The following is a 22,224-nucleotide window of genomic DNA, read 5'->3' as shown; positions in this document are numbered from 1 at the left end:
TTATAAGAACAGTTCATCCTTTGGACAATGTAGTCGATTAATAAGTCCTTAGCCACATTCTACAGCAACTCACGTCAGATATCTTTATTAACAGAACTTAATTTGTACATGATGTTTGACGTCAGACACGTTTATCAAATGTAAAAACACTGCTGATGACAATCTCCTCGTTCTTTGCGGCCGCTGTCATTACTACATAACTAATCACAAGTGTCTACACCACCTTTAGTTTGGTTCTAAAAGGTTACGGCTTCCGGCATTTTCGGAGGGTATCTTCATTGATGATTCGTTCATTCAATCATTATGTATCGTGGAGATGAGTGAAACAGATTTCGATTTGGCAGGAACATAAGACATCATCTTTTGTAAAACCAGTGGCTTGAAGCTATAATTCTGCGATCATTGGGCAAAAATTGTGATGGAATATCTGTTGTTTTTTTTCGTAATGTTCCTACTAATGTCAACTTTTTTCCATAGAACTCTTACAAGAGGCAAGCTACTGTACCAGTTGTCAGTAGTTATGTTCCTACCAGTAGCTTCTAAAAGAATAACTGTAAGTAGGCTGTTTATGTTTTCTTATTGGCAACGTTACGTAGCGCCCTGTATGAAAATGACTGGCTGTGCTGTGTGCAGTCTGTGGCTAGTTTACATTGTTGTCTGCCATTGTAGTGTTGGGCAGCGGCAGCTGGATGTGAACAGCGCGTAGCGTTGCGCAGTTGGAGGTGAGCCGCCAGCAGTGGTGGATGTGGGGAGAGAGATGGCGGAGTTTTGAAATTTGTAAGACTGGATATCATGGACTGATATATCTATATTATGACTTTTGAACACTATTAAGGTAAATACATTGTTTGTTCTCTATAAAAAATCTTTCATTTGCTAACTATGCCTATCAGTAGTTAGTGCCTTCCGTAGTTCGAATCTTTTATTTAGCTGGCAGTAGTGGCGCTCGCTGTATTGCAGTAGTTCAAGTAACGAAGATTTTTGTGAGGTAAGTGATTTGTGAAACGTATGGTTAATGTTAGTCAGGGCCATTCTTTTGTAGGGATTTTTGAAAGTCAGATTGCGTTGCGCTAAAAATATTGAGTGTCAGTTTAAGCACAGTCTTGTATAATTGTTCAAAGGGGGCGTTTCATATAACAAAATGTTGCACTACTCCTGAAGGACTGTTTGGTTCCTTGAAAGGACCATCTGGCTGTGTGCCTAGATATATTTCAAAGTTCATAAGACAAAATGTGCTGGCGTCGACCAAAGCAAAAACCTTTATGGTGCATTTCTTTGACTTTTTTTCAGACGTTATCGGAAAGACGAAATAGATTTAGTTGCTCTTCAGTTGTCACATATTCTCTAGGATGATATAACTTCAAATACTTATCTTGCAACGATGTGATAAATGCACACGCAGCAATTAACTTATGTGTTTTTTCCCTCTCATTAGTAGTGCCTTTGTTTCTTGAAGCGAATGCAAGGAAGTAAAAACAGGCGTCTTCTATAGTAACTGCAATTGCATCAAGCCCACCTACGTTCTACATGTGTTTCAAGTATAGATAGGTAGCCTTGTAAACTCCTGTTTATAGCAGGAGAGACAGGCACTCATCTCCACACGGTCCGTATCTTGTGCGTCACGAGATCTGTCAAACTATCCATGAACGTTCATTATGTGCATATTGGTGTACATGACAATGTCATCCATCAATCTATTGCTAAAATAAAAAGAAAAGATTTCCGTTGGAGTCTTCTCTGTTATGGCCAGCACTAAAGCTTCTGGTTTATGACAAATGATGTTATTGCTTTTGGGTCTCCACCTATATATGATTAGTTTGATATGCCATCTAGTCGGCCCATCTTTACTCATATAGCGATCACTACTGACAATTGAATTCGAAGATTCGAAACTTGAAACGGCTACTGCATCTGAGTCGGTATCGTGCTCACTTGTTTCAGTGTTGTCCTCTACATCTTCTGAATTATCTTCAGAGAGAGGCTGTTAGACATTAGTTCTTAGCGGTACTGACATCGTTTCCTCATTTGTGGGAATCTTGGATATTTTCTGAAACGACGTGAGAAACAACGTTGAAATCTTGTACGTATTCAGTGAACGTTCGTAAAAGATGTAACCGGTTAGAAAACTGATAGCAAATTGACCTACGAGCTCATGGCACATGAAAGACTATAATGGTGCTCGCTCGTAAACATTCGCGTCGGATCGCTTCACTGAAATACTGAATAGCGCAAGTAGTCGCGTCGGGTCACTTTGCTGAAAAGCGGAGTAACACCGGTTGTCGCGTCGAGTCAAAACATGAGTAACAACGAAAAAATGAGGGCGACAGTAGTATTATGCAGTGCTCAAGAGACAATCGCACAACAGAAGCGTTTACATGGGATGATGTCAAACATCAAGTACAGCAGAAAACAGATCAGGTCATATTGCCCGAACCAAAGCACTTAAGGATTCACTTTAATGATAGCTTTTTGGTTAAAAGACATTATTTAAGAGCAATTTTGTAGTTTTCCACGACAGTACATTTGGATAATAGTTTCTTAATGATCACACATATACAAAAAAGTAATGGTCTATTCATGTAGAGTAGTTGTAGGGGATGTGTTCTACAACTAAACACGAAACTAAACACAGACTCCGTGTAGCAGATCAACACCAGTCTGGTGGACCGGGGGCGCAGGAAAATGATGAATAACTGTGTTCAGAATCAAGTAGAAAGAGTTTTCAAATTTCTTACACGAAGATGAAAGCAAGCAACTTGGTTTTTAGTAAGAACGTCTAAACCAAATGTATAAGGCATATATAATTAAACCCATCTCTTGCTAAAACAGGAAAAAATTTAAAAACATATTTTTTTTCCTCACTTAAATACTATATGTAACTTCTAAGTTCACTGTGTAGACAAGAATTTATTTTCGCTCATTAAGAGTTGCTTACTTAACAGTGCCAGAAAAGTTGTTTAATGGTACCATCGAACTGGTGCAAAATGGCAGTGTGAGCTTCACCAAGCAATTCATCCTTATTTCTTTGCCTACTGCTTTTATGCCCGGCTTAGTCTAGGACGTAGAGATTCAAAGAATCATAGTTGGTACGGTGTGAACGGAACAGCTTGGATAATTATCACAGCACTATCTTTGTAACCTCCGACTGATTGAAATTAATGTGTCCTACTTGCGAATTAACTTAAAAACGACTTTACTACAGCGTACTTCGAAGCATTTCTTCGACAGGTGCTAAAACACCGTGACAATCACACTATCTCTATTAAAGGTACTTTACACGGTGAATAAAGTTAATAGTCCGTAAATGTAACCACGTTGTCGCAGATAACTAACTCTATCAATTACCCGAAGACTAGTTAGTTATTCTTTATAATTCTAGAGGAAACAAACTGGTTTATAGGTGGGCAGTTCGAAATACACCTATAAAGATGAAATCAGTACACGAAAATTAGATTAAATATATTTTGCAATAACATGCATCTGTTCGATGCTACTGATTGCTGAAGGGCCATAAACAGTATGTGAAAATGTCATTGTGGCTTGTAACAAGCGGCTAATTACAAAGCTGTAGCGCTATAATGAAACGCATCGCGGAGGATATTTGAAATTGCGTTTCCATAATGTTCGGGTAAAGACGTATGGATCAAATTAAAGCAGTCATCCACTACTAATCGACGTTTAGTAAATGTACATCGACATAACAGTGTACGTCATCTGCAAGGGTCTCTGTTGTCTGATTGGACTGCGCTTCACGATATAATTTGAGTACAAAGTTCAGTTAGTAGTGGTAGCATTACTTAGCCATAGTTTCGAAAAAACGACCGGATTCATGTATTTCAGAGACGTGATCAGGCGTCTGCTTGAACAATGGTTACAGCATGGTACAATTTTACTCTCATGTTATCATTTCTTACACGTGATTTAGTACATGTTCCATAGCGTGATTATCGTCGCTAATTAGACAAATTTCTGTGGCACGATTTACTCGCTGGCTGTCAGAGCAGACAGCACGGAAGGTCAGTAAGAAATAATTGAATTGGGATGGCCATAATTGTTATGATTCGCAAACGGGGAGAGTACAAGAAATGTGTTTCATTAATATTGTTTTTGAACTTTCTTAAATAAAGAAATGGACGCTTTCTGGTTAGTCTGATATCTGTCACTTTTATATGGACAATTTTAAGTCATACTACCATTTGTAAGGTTTACATATGTTTTCTACCACTGTAAATGTTACATCTTTACTGCTCTTGGACAAAAATGCATGAGCGAGCTGCACGAGTAGTGGATAAGATCCTTGACGCTATGTTTAATGTAATCTGTTGTGCACTTGTTTGCCAGTCACTTGTGCAGCGCCAGAGCATTCTTATTAGAGGCATAGTAGCGAGCAGATGAGTTCTAGAGAAGGAGATTTGATATTTGTGAACCTCGGAAAACTTATCTGGAATACTTTCTTATGGAGATGAGAACTTGTTTCTGAAGATGCTTCCCTGATTATGCGAATGGATAACATTTTTTAGGGAATATTTCAACGTAACTTATGCACGCACAAGGATGAAATGTTTGTTTAGTCAGAATTGTTATTTGAAGGAAATATTCGTGCCTTAGATACTAATAATATTAATGATTAGTGATAACTGGATCTCCTTCTTTTCACTACCTTACAAATAATGCAACTGGTTTAAATGTCTGCAATGTTTGTAACGAGTAAATTTCGTAATTGTTAGTCTTCTTATGTTGTATAGAGTTTTCTAACAATAATCGGAGTTGAACTTTTCAAGAACGCTTTTCTTGAAAATAAAACCCTCCATCATTCGTAGAAAAGTTTTAAATATTTTGTCGTTTATGCGTTGCACCTTATGCCACACGCAGCCATGTATTCTTTCTTACAAACACAGAAAAGTTTAGTAGTGAACAGACTATTATTCTTTAGGTGCTGAATTTGCTAACTACAATATGCTTTCGAGATCTCAGTACATCAGACACAAAATAGGACGTTGAGCTAGATGTAAGTTACTTTTCTTACAAGGCAGATCTCACTTTGCATTCTTGTGAGCAAACAGTACACAGAATTTTCAGGTGCTGTACTAAGTGAGCAAATTAACTTAAAGTGAACAGCGTAGGTAATCTTAAACAGTTACTTTTCTTCCTAGTAGAGCAGTGTTTTATGTTGTGGTTCTTTTGAGTCAGACTTTGCAGTTCGTGTTACGTAACTTTCATGACGTACTTCAGTATTGAGTTTCAGTTTAATTGTTTTCACTGAATATACAATTAGTTTCTCTCGTATTTAATCAGGCTCATTTTCATTATTTCAAATTCAGCATTTCACTAAGATTAACATTTTGTTTCACGACGCTGTTGACAAGCGCAATACAAGTCCAATCAGTCGTCAGTACTGCTCTTCAGTTGAATAATTCATTATTGGAATAATCTGCAGTTACAGACGTTTCACAGTCTTTTACATACTCAGCTGAAATTATATGTTCTGATATTATATAGTTCATTAAATAATTTTATATACTTTTTTAGATCATTACAAAAAAGTCCCTCTGCGTCGTCGATGGGAGCAGGTTTATATGGCTTCGCTCAGCTAGAAGTATTTATAGAAGGTAAAGCTGGAACTAAGCACGCTTAATAGATGCTAGGTTTTTGCCAAGCTAAATGTTTACGTTGTTAGGAAAGCCTACCATGCGCTTTCACGGTCACAATCCACCGACGGCCGTAAACAAACGTATAAGTACAAAGTCCACAAACATACATAACCAATGATAAAACTTCATATACGTCTACTGGGTCTGCTGTCCGATAATCCGCAGAAAAAAATAAGAAATTGGAAGTGCGATGTAGTGAAAACGTATATAACATTTATTTTAACCCACATTGTATGTCCTTCTGTTGAGATACCTTTCCACGAATGAGATGAAAACGCGTTTAATTTCAGATTCGATAGCTTTTTTGAGTAAGAGGCTGACGTCCACACAACCAAGTTACAGAAATGGTTTATGATATACTCAGCGCATACAACATCACAAATCAAACGTTCATCCGAGACTGCAGTGTGTCCTCACGTCTGTAGCGGCCCATGTGGTCGCGTCGTTTCTGTAGTTTTTTGTGAAGTGACAGAGGAGTGGTGAGATCACACCATCGTCGATGTTAACAAGCCTGAATGAGTCGGAGGTGTTTCATCGAGAGTGTACGGCACAAACCAATATGTGTACGTAGTCTACCCGGAGAGAAAAAATGCGATAGGCAGGAAAGGGTTCGCCCGTAGAAGTGCTCGCACATTATACTGGCACAGAAAGCTGCTACTGCTGTCCATACCGTAATTCGGAGATATTAACCCTATTATGCAACTACTCGTAATAGGCGTAGTGCCTACATTTGACAATGACAGCTTTGAAACTTCCTGGCAGATTAAAACTGTGTGCCCGAACGAGACTTGAACTCGTGACCTTTGTCTTTCGCGGGCAAGTGGTAGAGCACGTGCCCGCGAAAGGCAAAGGTCCCGAGTTCGGTCGGGCACACAGTTTTAATCTGCCAGGAAGTTTCATATCTGCGCACACTCCGCTGCAGAGTTAAAATCTCATTCTGGAATGACAGCTTTGCAATGTGACACATGTTAGTTTAAATCTGATAATTGAAATGAGCTTTCTGGGTAAATGTTTAAGAACTATAGGTAGGGAAGTAGGTCAGTGTATAAGATTGGTGCACTAAGTGAGCGTTCTCGGCAAACGTTACTGATGACCTGTGCACAGGAGCGTTTTTTATATGATCTTGTCTTCGGCACTCTCAATTTATTTCTCCTTATTAGTACGCTCTGCAGAAAACTATTGTAGATTCCTTCAATCCTTTCATTTCGACAACCAAAATGACGACTGTGGAGACCTTAAGAGAAGTCTGTGGTCTGTGACTGCATAATTTCTAGAAGTTCACTTGGCAGCAATGTTTTCTAAACGCTAGTGACTGAGGCAGTCTGCGGTACCATCGTCAGTATCATATTCGGATATGAGACCAAGCGCTCGGCTTCGATAACCTTCGTATTTTCTTTTATTTTGTTGTGTGATCTCGATTAATATTATGATCTCCTTGAGAAACAAGTAAAATATTAATTTATCTGAAAATGTATCATGACAATGACAACAGAACTTAAAAAGTTGAGTGCAAAAGGTAATTTTCTTGCAATCTGACATAAAATGTCCATTTGGAACAAAGTCAGATACTTCTATAATCGAACTAGTAACTCTGTTGCTGGTTTTGTAACATTTCGTATCAGCGTGATCACCCCTGAGTAATTGCAGACAATCGTTCTAAACACGTTATCACTATAATTAATTCGTTTAACTATTTATTGAACAGTAGGCCCAATTAGGAAGTCTCCAAAGAAAATTTTATGCTGAAAAATTAGAATATGAACTGTTAGCCGTGCTCCGAGAAATGCTGTCGACGTTGCGTGCCAAGTGGTACGGGAGGTGTTTGCAGTGCCCTGGTCGCAACGCCGTACTGTAGTTGCGTTTCCACACACCTCGTGCTATCTGACGTCACAGAAGTGCAGTAACGTGGAAAACACTACTTGACGTTCGGCTGCCCTGCCGTATAATTTATTCCATGAATAAGAATCTTACGTCCAACAAGGGGTGCTGAAAGAATGGGATGATATGAAAATGAGTAAATTGTAAGCGAGAAATGGCCTGTAACCACTACACAGTAGAGTTAATTACTTTTAAGAGTTACGGAGTAGCGAGAAAAAGTTCGCGGCATGGATTCGCACATTGGTTAAACACAAAGTATCAGCGCACATTGATTAATCGAAGCAATTAATCTTAGCAACTATGTACAGATAACAAGACCACATTCAGTACATGATCACCAGGTAACTAATTGATCGACTGGATATGAAAGTTAACAATAACTTTAGGAACCTGAAAATGCCACACAATCAGTTTGAGCTGAAAATAACTACCGTATGTGGAAAATCTACATCTACATGACTTCTCGGAATTCGAAATCACGTGCCTGGCACAGGGTTCATCGAACCACCTTCAAGCTATTTCTCCACCTTTCCACTCTCGAACAGCGCGCCGCAAAACGGAAAACTTAATTCTTTCCATGCAGCATTCATCTTCCGCCATACGCGATTGTTCCCGACACTACGAAGCCAAGAGTAACACTGCCGAGCCCCTCCAAAATACTGGAAGATTGGATCCTCTTTCAAGGTCGCCGCCATACCCGTCGACAATCGTCATCCGATGTAGTGCAAAAGCACAATTCACCGATAAATACAATGCGATGCAGTTCATCGCAGTCTATTCCTTTCTGTCACTGTACAACTCCGAACGCAGCCGTTTGTGCTTGCTGTGCTACCGGCAGCCTACCCATTGCACGGTGTTTCCCTAGTCTGGCTGCTGCTAAATCTGACCAATGGCGTGGAATATCAATGAATATTTGTGGGATTCCATTACTGATTCTCGTACGGCAGGTCAGACATGATACCTTACAAAGTACCTGGTTCACAATACGGCGATGATCTCTTGCGGTCGACCGGCACCATGGCTACGAATAAGCACGTCATGCGGTCCCATTCAGTCCAACATCGGTCTACTCTTATACACCTGTATACCTGAAGAATGTGGATAGTACACGGTTCGACCAGCCGGCCAAATGGACACCCGCAATGTGGCCTGTGATTTCTCTCCATTTATTATAATGGTCATTTCTCCCTATATAGTTTGGCATCAAAAAATATATTCGCAACCGGTGGAGGAAGCTGATGACTGAAATTTCGTGAAAAGCTCCTGCCGCAACAAAAAGCGCTTTTGTTGCAATGATACCCACCACAGCTCGCTTATCATATCTGTGGCACTCTCTCTCTTATTTGGCGATAATACAAAATGAGCTGCCCTTCTTTGTACTCTTTCGATGTCCCCGTCAGTCCTGCCTGATGCCGACCCGCAGTGCGCAGCGATACTCCAGAAGGCGACGGACAGGCATAGTGTAAGCAGTCCCTGTAATGGACTTGCTGCCTCTTCTAAGCGTTTTGCCTATACACGGAAGACTATGCTTCGTTTCCCCGACGACATAATCAGTATCATCTATTTGATCATTCCAATTTAAAGATGAGGATGATGATGTTGGTTTGTGGGCGCTCAACATCGAGGTCATCAGCGCCAGTACATTCTAATTTAAGTTATTCCTAATTGCCATTCCTAAGTATATAGTTGATTTCACAATCCTTAGAATAGTGTGATTTAGGGTGTAACCTGAAGTTAACAGATTCCTTTTAGTACTCACGTGGATGGCTTCACACTTTTCAGTACTTATTCAATTGCCACTCCTCGCACTTTGAAGATATCTTGACTAAGCCTTTTACAGTTGGTTTTCATAATCGCATGCCTTTGGAAACAATGTAAGAGAGCTGCTCAGATTGTCTCCCACATCTCCGTGTTTACACTGTGCACAGGAATTGTATAGAACGGTATACGGCATTCAGTATGTGCAAGCTGCCTTAAGATAACCCAGAGATCAAGCAACGGGAATGGCGGTTTAACATATATGTTGTGTACTATTCTACAAGTTTATCAACGGTAGCGAAAATCTAAACAGCAGTTAAGGACCAACGACAATACTGAGGGACTGAGACTGCAAACACCTTTTCTGCATACTGCTTCACTACAAGGCAGAAATTTTCACTGTCATCCACCCTGCTGGAAACCCAAGAGCTTTTGATTAGCAATATATGCTCCGAAAATCTACAAATACAATTTTATTACCTGTAAGAAACGATACGCCAGCTTGGAAGTGAGCTAAATACAATAATTGCAGTAAAGCACCGATTTTCCTACGACTAATAAGTTGAGGTACAAGTGGTTAGTATATTTTTATGGGAAATTCTTGTACTCCGTGTATTTACGGCTATTAATAAGAGAAAATTTTTCAATCACTTTCAAAGATGACGTAGCAACAGCCGTGACTGTTACTGATGTTATCTGACAACTCTGTGTACTGGAATACTGTGGCTCTAAGATTCGTCACTTTAATTTTTCTTTTCTTCCCCTGATACTTAACGGCCAGTGTTTGCTCATGTCTGCCTCTATCTGTAGAGTCTTCCACTCTGCAGCGCAGGGTGCCTTGTTTTGAAATATCCTGACAAAGCAAAAGCGTGTACCGGATCAGAACCCGAGCCTGGAAACTTGACTATCACGGCCAATTATCTTATGTAGTGCGCTATATTCATTTTTGGCGTCATAGTTCTCACTCTTGACTAGATGAGAACTTTCCTTAAGTAAATACACTGTCACTTAAGTAAATACACTGTCTGAGAAAAAAGTTAATAAATAAATGAAATGAAGCAGAAGGTTATGAGGAAGTGAAATGGAACTACACTGGTTGAAATGATACTTGATGTTACTGCAGTGATTACCAAATCTAGTCGTACTTACAAAAAAACTTCGTAGTGTGAGCGCTCTTGTTCGTAAGGACCTTTCGGGTCTGGAAGGATGCACTGATTCTGTAGTAAAGAGAGACATAAAACCGTTGTACCATCTGTTGAGCCAAACTGGCCGACAACTGTTGTAAGTGGTCTTTTATATCGTGGATACTGACTGGCACTGGGCATCGCGGCGTCTTCCTGACCACGGTAGTACCTCAACATCACGCAGGTTCACAGACACAGGTACTGAGTGTGGACGAGCAGTGTTCTGTTTAAAAATGGCACCACGATATTAGTGCAAGACAGGTTACATATGAAGAGGCAGGATGTCCGTGATGTCCTACTGTGCCTTCAGTCACAACCAGCCGTGACCTGACTCATATCCGACTGTTTATTACGACGACAAGAGTAACATCGCTATGGTCCTCCGAAAAATGAGAAGACTATAGCCTCTCCCGAGGTCGCCGCCATACCCACCGACGATGGTCGTCGGGTATAGTACAAAAACACGATTCATTGATAAACTCAGTGTGATGAAATTCATCTCAGTCCATGCTTCTTGGCCACGGTACAACTCCATACGCAACCGTCTGCGTCGTGTTATGGGCAGCCTAAGCATGACACGGAAATTTCCTAATACGGCTGCAACCAGACTCTGACCAACGGTGCGGGATGACACGGAATATTCCAAGGAGACGAATACCGATTGTGGGATGGGAGGCGCAGATGTGAAGGCTTTACGGTGTACCTGGTTCACAGTCCGGTGATCCCCTCTTGTACTGGTCAGATGTGGTCGACCAAGACCTTGATTACGAATACGCCTGCCCTGCGTTCCCATACAGACCAACGTCGGGACACTGTGACACTTGTGTGCAGCAAAAATACGGATATTACACTTTTCGACCAGCCGGCCAAGCAGAGACCCACAGTGAGGCCTCGTTCACTCTGCAGGTGCTGGTAACGCTGTTTCACACAAGTATGCAGCATCTCCATGCCTTTTTACTGTGATCAGTTAACACCTGACGCCGTTCATGCCCCTTACATACCCTACCAGTCCTGGTAACAATAATAAACACGGACAACGATAATGCACTCTGGTGGTTGTTCTACTGTCACAGTGAACTGTAACTCTAACCATCTGCGAAGTTAATAGACATATGACCATATATGTTGGGTGCTTCACTTTTTCTGCCTCTTTATTCCTTTGCTATGTGGTCTCACATGAGAACGAAACACTTAATGTAGGCGGAAAAATAAATAAAATAAGTCTCGAAAACGATGAGGCACTTTTTTAGAATCAACTTGTGAATCCTTTGCCTATTATTGGTAACATATTGGTGCGTTTTAACGGTACACTGAAGAATTATAAATGGTCATATAACATAGCGAACAAAAATTCAAGATGAGAATAAAAGAAAAGCGAAGTGTAAAGTACATAGACCAAATTATGACGTCGGTAAGTTGAGTGGTTTAGTAATTCAGATACATTCGAATACTTTGGAAGAAAAATATAGAAAAGATAAAGTGATTGGTAGAACATAAACCATACGCCTCTTTGTTACTTGTAAATAGCTGCAGTCTAGCCTCTGGAAAAAAAATCAAGTCTCTCTTCTCCGTCGGCATACGTAGGATGAAAGCCAGTTTCTTCCAAAACCATTTGCGAACAATTCTCTGACTGTGGCATACGGATGTGTGGGCCCTTGTACAATCACGTGACATGTGTAGCAGTTTCTGATGGCTGCAAGATGCAAACGAGGCAAATTTCTATGTTAAGGAGACCGTGTTCACCACAACGTCGTAAGAGTTTGCGAAAAATTTGTACCATATTATCGGCTCATTGTAGTCCACAGGGTGTAAAATTTCAGAAAGCTTCGGGGCCTATACAGGGAAGACGCATGACCCGTCCGCACATCTTCAGTTCTGCCACTACTGCTCTCCTACTTTCTAAAATGCATTTACAGTTCATTTACAGTGTTTTCTGGGGCGATGCTACCTGTTCACTATCAACACCAACTTTTGGAAAGGCCACTGTGCAGTGACGTCAATCTAAAAATGAATTAATAGAAACTGTTTCATTCAGGTCTTAAGTAATTACTCTTCCTGTCTTGGGCTAATCTAATAGTATTAGTAGCAGTAGTAGTAGTGGTAGTAGTAGTAGTAGTAGTAGTGGTGGTGGTGGTGGTGGCGGTAGTAGCAGTAGTCATAATAACAACAGGAGAGGTAGTAGTAGTAGTAGTAGTAGTAGTAGTTGCGGTAGCAGTAGCGGTAATAGTAGTTTAGTTAATTTATGGCTCAATTTTACAAACATGTTGGACACTTCATGGTATTTCAGTTTCAGAACAAAAAGTTAGCTTGATTCTTGTATACAGGGAGTTGCATACTTGTAAGTGTAATTTGACAACCATTAAGAAGATAGTCAGCAGTGACCTTATAGAAGGTACCTACTCTGCATTATCATTTAGGAATTTAATCAGGACCACCAGTTGGTGAGCTGGCCGGAGAGGCCGAGCGGTTCTAGGCGCTACAGTCAGGGACAGCGTGACCGCTACGGTCACAGGTTCGAATCCTGCCTCGGGCATGGACGTGTGTGATGTCCTTAGGTTGGTTAGGTTTAAGTACTTCTAAGTTCTAGGGGACTGATGACTTCAGAAGTTAAGTCCCATAGTGATCAGAGCCATTTTTTTGAACCAGTTGGTGATTGAAGCGTTCAAACTCTTGAAAATAAGGGTAATAAAAAAAAACTATCACATTCCAATTTTCCCCAGTGTACAACAGTGTTCTGCAAAGAAATCAGTTAATAAGGCATAAACATAATGCAATGCTATGACAATGATGGAAGATGTAGAAAGGAATTAAAATTTTTGCCATGCTTAGGAACTGGAAACCATGTCTCCTTGCTTACTAGGCAGAAATGCTGATCATTACAGCAGTTCTTCAGCTTGCATCATTGTGGTAGATAAAGATGAGATTTAAATGTCTCGGGCGAAATTTAATTATAGGAGCTGTAATGCTGTACTGCTCAATAATTCCTCAATACGTATCACCTGACATATAATATACAATGCATCCACTATACTAAAGTTATTCGTGTTATGTAATTACTACGCACAAGAGACTCTGCAACGTGTTTTGGGTATTCCAATATCTGTCTCCTCCTACTCAATTCCGCCTCTGGAGCTCTTTCTGACGCCAAGTTAACTGTTTCTGGATGACTAGCAAGTCTTCAATAAACTCTCTCTTCACCGATCTAGAGTCTTCTGTACATTAGTTCAGTCAGTTATTCCTTTTGGTACTTGTTCATTTCGTACTTCACCTCTTTACTTAATTTTTGTTATTATCAATAGCACTATGTTTCAAATGTTTGAATTAGAACCTTCTCAGGATCTCTGATTGCCTGCACTTCACTTCCATACAATGCTTTAATCTACTCCTACATTCTCAGGAAACTCTTCCTCTTTTCCTCACCAATATTTGACAATAGTAGAGATTTTTTACTAAAGAACGCTTTATTCGCTTGTGTCAACCGACTTGTCATGTCCACCTTTCTTCATTCACTTTATGTACTCCTGATTTCCTGACAGGATTTTCTTTTATTTTGTCACACCTTCCACTGACACGTCATTCCCAAATGTTGCAGCCAACTAAGTCATTAATATCCTTTCTACTACTCTGCATCGTCTTCCCGTTTGCCTTTGTCCTTGAACCACACGTTCTGTGTGCCGTTCATTCCTGTAAGGCAGGTCTTCTTAGTCATCGTTATTCCAAGGCAGAAGCTTCAGTTCGCCTGAGATTTTGGCGTTAGTTATGATGATCCTTTTGTTTGACGAAAGTATTACGATCAATTGCCAGTTTGGTATTGCAAAGGATAACATTACATGGAGAGACCGGATATGATTACGCTTGAAGCTTTAATGCCGTAGCTCAGCTTCTATATGACTTCAATATGAATAAGGAACATCATTTGGGTCGCTCACCACATTTAGTACGGGTTCGATCTGATGTATATATCAGTTTCTGGTCAAATGCTAGTGTTAAAAAATGCAGTTTCCTCAAAAGAATGAAGATGCCACGGCATGCGTAAAGGTGATTTTGTTGTTTAATTCCTTCTTTTTCGGACAAACCGCTATTGCTTAATTTGATATGGATCTAAAGTGATCTGTGAATCAAACTGAAACCTACAACCATAATAATCTAGTATATGGAAGCCCTGCAATGTGTTTAATTGAGTAATTCAACGAGGTTTTGATTTCCCTAAGGCGTCATGTATTTAATTATTAAATAAGCTCTATACGAATACATCAGAGAACTATGGTTAACCAAACACAACGAAAGGTGTACACTTCACTTCCTTTGTAACGAGTCGAGGCTATAAAAGCATCTCAGAGAGCGACGGTGCTGTTTAATTTTGTAGCTCAAAATGAAGCACCCTTCCCTTTATACCCTTGGATTCCCTCAAAATTCTTTTACACACTCAATCTTTCAAGTCAGCGGGGCGCAGGTTTAATCTCACACAATATCAGAGAAAGAGAGAGAGAGAGAGAGAGAGACCCCCGCATCACTGTAATTAGTTTTAGCTGGCACTGCCGTAGTAAATCCACAGGTTACTGAGCATTGCTTTGTAAGGAAGGATTAACATCTCATTACAGTCTGCCGATGAGTTTCTATCCACTGGTACGGATTTCGTTTGTTGTAACAGTTAGTGCATTTCGAAATCGGCAATCTACAACTACACGTAACATAAGACGAAAAGAAACATCACATTTCGAATTACCTTAGCGTTTACTTTTTTAATAAAAATCACGATGTATGTACGTATGTTCAAATAACAGTTTGCCTACTGCGGTGACGAAACAGTACTATCAGTGAAGTCCCTAAGTCCCTTAAAGAGCTACGCTGTAATGCAAAATACTTCTTCCAGTGGTCATATGCGACCAAACCGATTATTTTGATAGAAATTTTATATGTGCAGTAACTGACTACGGATAAATTATTCTGTATGCTTCAAACCTCTAAGAAGACAACAAGCGGCGACCATATTTCTCTATGTTTTACGCTGTCTATGTGATGAAAAACTATGGTCTTCAGCTAACGTGTCTAGCGCACTTACTGCGTTACAGTAATAACAAGTACAGTGATGCCATCTTCCAGGTATTTTTATCCTCAAATCCCTATTGCTCTTGATAATAATATGCGTGAAATCTTCAGTGTTTGTCTATAGTGATTCCTCCAACCGCTCCTTTCGGAGCCAATTTAAGCATATTGACTAAATTATATAGGGAACCTCCTCCAAAGATGCTCCTCAGCATTACAACAATAAACACGTTTGCCACAAACTGAATTATAATGGCGCCTGTAAACGAGGAACTCTGCCCCAAATACCATCAAGTACCAAAACAACGTTGTAGATATTTTCGGACTGGTGTATATAATTATGAGGAAACCAATATCACTGGGAACCAAAAAAGATGACCTACAAATCCCCTACTTAGCCTACGCAGACGATCTTGCAATAATGGCAGATTCTAGTGAAATGGCAGTCAAACAGATAGAAACCTTAAAAGAGTGTGCAGGAAAAGTTGGCCTACAAATATCTTTTGAGAAAACGGTGTTTGCAACAACAAATCTAGAAATTTCTAAGTTACAAACCAAATATGGAGAAATTAAGAGGGTACCATACTTTAAATATTTAGGAGAGATAATTTCTGAAAAATACTCACAACAAGAAAGAATATTAAAAGCTCGTAGGGGTCTAGGGCTGGTCCAAAACATTTACAATAAAAAATGTCTATCTATAAATACAAAAATTAAACGTTATAAGTCGGTAATTAAACCAATAATGCTATATGCCAGCGAAACCTTGACACTTAAAAGGAAAACAGATATGGAAAACCTGAAGAAAGAGCAAAGGAAAATCATTAGGAAAATTCTGGGACCAAGATGGACCAAAGAGGGGTATAGATTACAGAAAAATTCTAAAATTGAAGAATATTCTAACGTAGAGAAAGACATGAGGAAGAGGCGTCTAAAATTCTATGGCCACATAATGAGACTTCCCGATCACAGACTTACAAAAAAAATAGTAAGATACGTAGCATCCCTTGTTAATGGAGGAGAATGGATCAAAAATGTAAAGAAAGATCTGGAATTAGCGAACATGACTACTGAAGACATGAACAAAAGAAACAATTTCAAACTTAAAGTTGACAAATGGGAGGTCAAACCAGAGACAAAAGCGCCGAGAACTGGAACAAAATGGAGCGAAGAAAGAAAAGCTGAATTCTCGCAAAGAATGAAGACCTGGTGGGCAAACAAGAAGAATAAGAAGCCCCAGAAGTGAACCATCCTTACTTAGCGTTTTCCATGTTGGGAGCTTTACGACTAATAATAATAATAATAATTATGAGCGTCCTGTCGTCTCCTCGGTAGCGTCTCCTGAAACTTTTACAAAATAATTTACAGTTAATGATGTTGACACTTGAGTGATCCTGATGGGTGACATGTACTCGAACGACGAAATTTATAATTTGTTCTAAGTTTATAAGTGCCTCACTATGCATGCAGCTCTAAGACTCAAAAGACAAACGAATGCAGACCATACAAGACTCCTTTCTACGCTTACGTATTGAAGAGGTAGGAGGAATTTTTCTTCTGATTTTCTACCTGCTAGAAGCAGGCCATTAGTATTTAGTAATCCTGTCGCTTATATAGCTTGACAGTACATCGTGAAACAAATTTCCAGTTTTTAAACCGCCAATATAATATATTCATTGAGAAATGGTATGATGAGAGGACGTCACACTCTAGGAATGCGATATCTTTAGCCGCATTTTTTACCGCATAAAGATTTGATACAAGTACTTTGGAGCTTTCTTCCAACTATATTCTCCCTTAATCGTCTACTGAAAAGAGCTTCCTTGTCGAAACATTTAAATATTATTTCTCTTACTGCAGTTACCTGTTGGCTTCCCAAATTCAAGTCCTAGTGTGGTTTCTAAATTGTAAAATTCAAATATTTTTTTACACTTCATACTTTTTTGCATAACAATGTTTAAGCTGATTGCGAATATCTGATAAACATATGTGTAATCATGAACTTGATGTATAAATCAAATTCAAACCATGTGATTTTGCAAGTACGTTTCGCACTGTAACAATCAATGCAGTCTGAAAGGTTAAAAAGTGGTATCAGTGTACTTTATTTATTTTTCTCTCGCAGTTCCTTAGGTCGCAAAGTCGTGGAGCGCCACAATAACAACGTTAGTATTCGAGCGAAAAAGATGTAACTGAACAATGGGTAGATTTCTGGTTGCAAGATAGAAATGAGAAATGCATTTACGTTAATTTATCTTAATTTAAATAACCTGATAAATCCAGTCATAGAACATTGCGCGAATGACTGCATCTCTGAGCGACGTACGCGATTCTGATATCCATATGTTGTGGATATAATACATAATAGGCGGTCAGAATTATGTCATGCTCACACCAGCGCTGATACTAGAAAGAGTGATAGGCAAGGAATGCACGCTAGAGGGAGTGATAGGCAAGGGATGCACGCAAGGACGCTCATACGGGGGTAGCAAGAGCTTGGGGTATGAAGTGTTTTTAATATTTTGGAAGGCTAATGGTGACTTGTAAGTAGTCACAAAAATGATCTAATTCAGACCCCTTTAAAAACCTGAGTAATATCGATTTTTAAATCATTTCTTTGCAAGAAAAACATCTGACCACAAATTATATTTTTCCTTCCCTGCTATCTAAGGAGCGGGTGGGGGAGGGGTGAGAGATGGATAGGGGGGTTGGCGCAGGTATCTTGTCGCCACAGACGCTAACATGATTTTCTTGTTACAAAATACTTTCCACTTTTATGTATTTTTTCTTCGCCTTATCTTTTGAGATTTTGATTTGCATTTGTAAAAAGGTCTTTCCATCTTATGTTGCTCAAATTGGTAGCGATTCCGTTTCTTTTTTTTTTTTTTTAAAGCAGTATCTGTCTTGTTTAACTGTTTCTTCTTCGCTGCTCCCAGTAAACGAAGTAGCCAAAATGATGGTTTCCTCCGCCAGGATCGTCATGCAGTTACGTGAATCGCTATCGCCGCTGGCATCCCCTTCAGGTTTCCACGTGGTATGCCAGCCACACGTGGCGTCCTGAAGCGGCGCCAGTGCTCACTCGCCCGCTATTCGGCAGTGAGCCTGCGGCTGCCTGGAAGGTAGCGACACGCAGGCACGCTCGCACCTCAGGCGAAGCCAGAGCTGCTCTCGAGCAGAGCAGGAGTTGCCGGGCACATGCGCCGCCACATGTTTCCACAGGACCAGCGTAAACATCACGTGGAATCTGAGCGTTCTCAACGTGAGTACCGTGTAACTTTAACAAGAACACGAGTGTTTCAGGGAACCCGGTGGTCGATAACAGAATTATATTTACTTTAATCCTCACCGTAGCTGATTTTCTTTGCTAAACGACTATCAGATATATCTGCATATCACCTCTGCCTGTAATTGAATGTTTTTGCCCTTAGAAGCATGTAACAAATGGTTTCCGTGACACCTACCTATTTTTCAGAAAGGTAACACATAAACGTCGTTTTCAAATAGGTTATAAAGAAACGCTAAGCAATATATTTACTGTCTCGAAAGACGCTGTGACCATTTAATAGCTTGATTAACAAACGGGAAATAGCTGTGGCACTGGCGCGGGATATCATGTATAGTGATAATGAGGCAGAAATTTCTGTTAGCCGTGTTGTTTTCTTTTTACTGTTACTCAAAAAAATCGCTGGTTATGTCATTTAGAAACTCATCTTACCACCACACTTATTTACGAATAGTAGTGCTACCGCGTCACTAAACGGTTAGTTTTGAGGCGTACGATATCTGTGTCTACTCTTTTAGCACATTATTCCTTTACTCTCACAAATATGTTGCCCCTTACTAACCACAAATTACTGGCAAAACCTAGCTACCGATTTGTAAATATAATTATTAAAATTGGTGATCATGAAGTAGACGAAGTTTGGAAGCAAAATAATCACGATGGACGAAACAAGGACAACAAAAAAAAAGAAGACTCGCATAGGCAAATCGGGCACTCCTGGCCAAGAGACGTCCACTGGTATAAAACGCAGGCTTTAAATTGAGGAAGAAATTACGGGTAATGCACGTTTGGAGCACAGCATTGTATGGTAGTGAAACATGAACGGAAGAGGATCGAAGCATTTGCGAAATTATTCCTACATAAGAACGTTGAAAATCAGGTGGACCGGTAAGACTAGGAATGAGTAGGTTCTCTGGAGAATCGATGAGGAAAGTAAGATATGGAAAACACTGACAACAAGAATGGGCAGCATGATAGGACATGTAATAAGGCATCGGGAACTTTTGTCCGTAGTACTAGTGCGAGGTGTAGAGAGCGAAAGCTGCAGGGGAAGACATGGACTGCAATAAATTCAACAAATAAATAAGGACGTAGGGTCAAGTGCTAACCTGACCACAGAAGTTGGCACAGGGGAGAAATTCGTGGCCGGCCGCATCAAACCAGTCCTAAGCTGATCTTATTGTGAACCGAATGTGACACTACACAATCAGGCGAGGTGCTGACAGATATAACGATGGCGAATCCAGTCCGTCAATGTTCTTTCTCCTCGGACGATGCGTCCCAAGTGATGTTAGGTGCCAAACCAGGAATAGTGCGCTGGTGGTGAGTTCCCATGGGACCAAACTGCTGAGTTCATCGGTCCCTAGGCTTACACAGTCCTTAATCATACTTAAACTAACTTACGCTAAGGAGAGTACAGACACCCATGCCCAACGGAGGAATCGAATCTCCGACGTGGTGAGTCGCGCGGACCGTGGCCAAGCGCATCAGACTGCGTGGCAAGAATCGTGTGCAGTGACGACGTTGATCTACTCCTCCGCCTGGTGAGGCAGCGTCAAGGGAAATAGTAACAGTGCATCCTGTCCGAACAATACGTCTTGCTCCAGACTTGTTCGCACTGCCTGTGTGGATATTTTTATTGCTGTAAATATTTTCCAACTGAATGTAGCCGGCCTGTGTGGCCGAGCGGTTCTAGGCACTTCAGTCTGGAACCGCGCGACCGCTACGGTCGCAGGCTCGAATGCTGCCTCGGGCATGGATGTGTGTGATGTCCTTAGGTTACTTAGATTTAAGTAGTTCTAAGTTCTAGGGGACTGATGACCTCAAATGTTAAGCCCCATAGTGCTCAGAGCCATTTGAACCTTTTGACTGAATATAACTGACACACCTGAACGATTCAGCACGTCCCATCGAACAATATGATTGTCCTCTCATGGGGTACCTGTGTGGGGCCGTCAACCCCCAATAGGGCGTTGAGTATGGCCTACCTGAACACACCAAGGCCGGCCGGTGTGGCCGAGCGGTTCTAGGCGCTACAGTCTGGAACCGTGCCACAGCTATGGTCGCCGGTTCTAATCCTTCCTCGGGCATTGATGTGTGTGATGTCCTTAGATTAGTTAGATTCAAGTAGTTCTAAGTTCTAGGGGACTGATGACCTCAGATGTTAAGTCCCATAGTGCTCAGAGCCATTTGAACCACTTTTGAACACACCAACTCCATACTCACGTAACTATTCTGGGACCTCGGCCAACGTGAGTAACGATGTCGCGGTAACATAAACCTCAGTCCCCATTACCAACGATCTCGGAACGGTCAAATTTCGACAACGCTGTTAGATGCTTCTAGTCCATACACAGTCATCTAATAAAAAACAATATTCAGATATGATTTCTAAACAAGGTACACGCTGCGTAATTTTCTCTTGCGTGCAGAATGTTGATGGCTTCACTCATCTTACTATTGACGGTTGTGCTTAAATGTTAGTAGTTCGGGTATCGAAGGATGCAGCACACTTCTCGCAAATTCCTTGTTTGTGCGTGCCAGTTTAATGGCCAGCAGTGTAGTTATCATCATCAGTGTCATCGTTTGAAAAAAATGTGTTTCTTCAATACGGTTACTTGATTTTGTAATAACTTGTCGGAAACAGAATAGATTTACAATGTAGTAAATCTGATCATATATTTAATGGTGAAGCGTCTACTTGACACCGAACTCGTGGAATCGGCGCTAATGAATGTTAAGATCATGACGGACTGTGTGTGTCATCAGTTGATTGAGAACATTGGCGGCTTGACAATGCAAAGTTTTTAACGTTGTTTCCACATTTGCTGAGTGGAAGCTCTTATCTGAGATGCTTGAGGTATTTCATCAGAAGACGCTAAAGCTTTCGTCTTTATTTATTTGTACTGTGTCAAATTGATAATAACATAACCAATTACATATTCTGTGTATGACATATAACAAGATGCACATACAAAATCATATTGGTGGGATAAGCTTTTTGATTCTTCGAACCACTTCACGTAAGATGAAACCGGCAGTTTGCACACTAGTTAAATTTGAGCCTGACAACTATATGTGAGTTTGCGCATTGTAAGATTTTGTCTGCAAATCAAAAACAACAGACAGTTGCAGCATATGTAATCACCAAGAGGCTATGAATTTCGAAAGAAATTTTCTTAAATGATTATGGGACGGCACAACGTGGCACAATAACAAACTTGGTGATATATGGCTCTTTATTTGCTGCACAGTAAGAAACCTCGTAAATAAACAACCCATATCTGCTCTGCTTCGCTGAAGACAGCGAAATGTATTGGTTGCTGTAGCGGTTAGCGCCTCTGTCTGTTGTTATTATCGGTTTTGTTGCTGCTGGAATAGTTGTAAAATCTGTTAATGTTCCGGGTTTGTTGCTGCTGGAATA

This window comes from Schistocerca serialis, chromosome 4 (assembly GCF_023864345.2).
Source record: "Schistocerca serialis cubense isolate TAMUIC-IGC-003099 chromosome 4, iqSchSeri2.2, whole genome shotgun sequence".
Lineage (NCBI taxonomy): Eukaryota > Metazoa > Arthropoda > Insecta > Orthoptera > Acrididae > Schistocerca > Schistocerca serialis.
The sequence above is the reverse complement of the archived record's forward strand: the minus strand, read 5'-3'. Positions refer to the sequence as shown.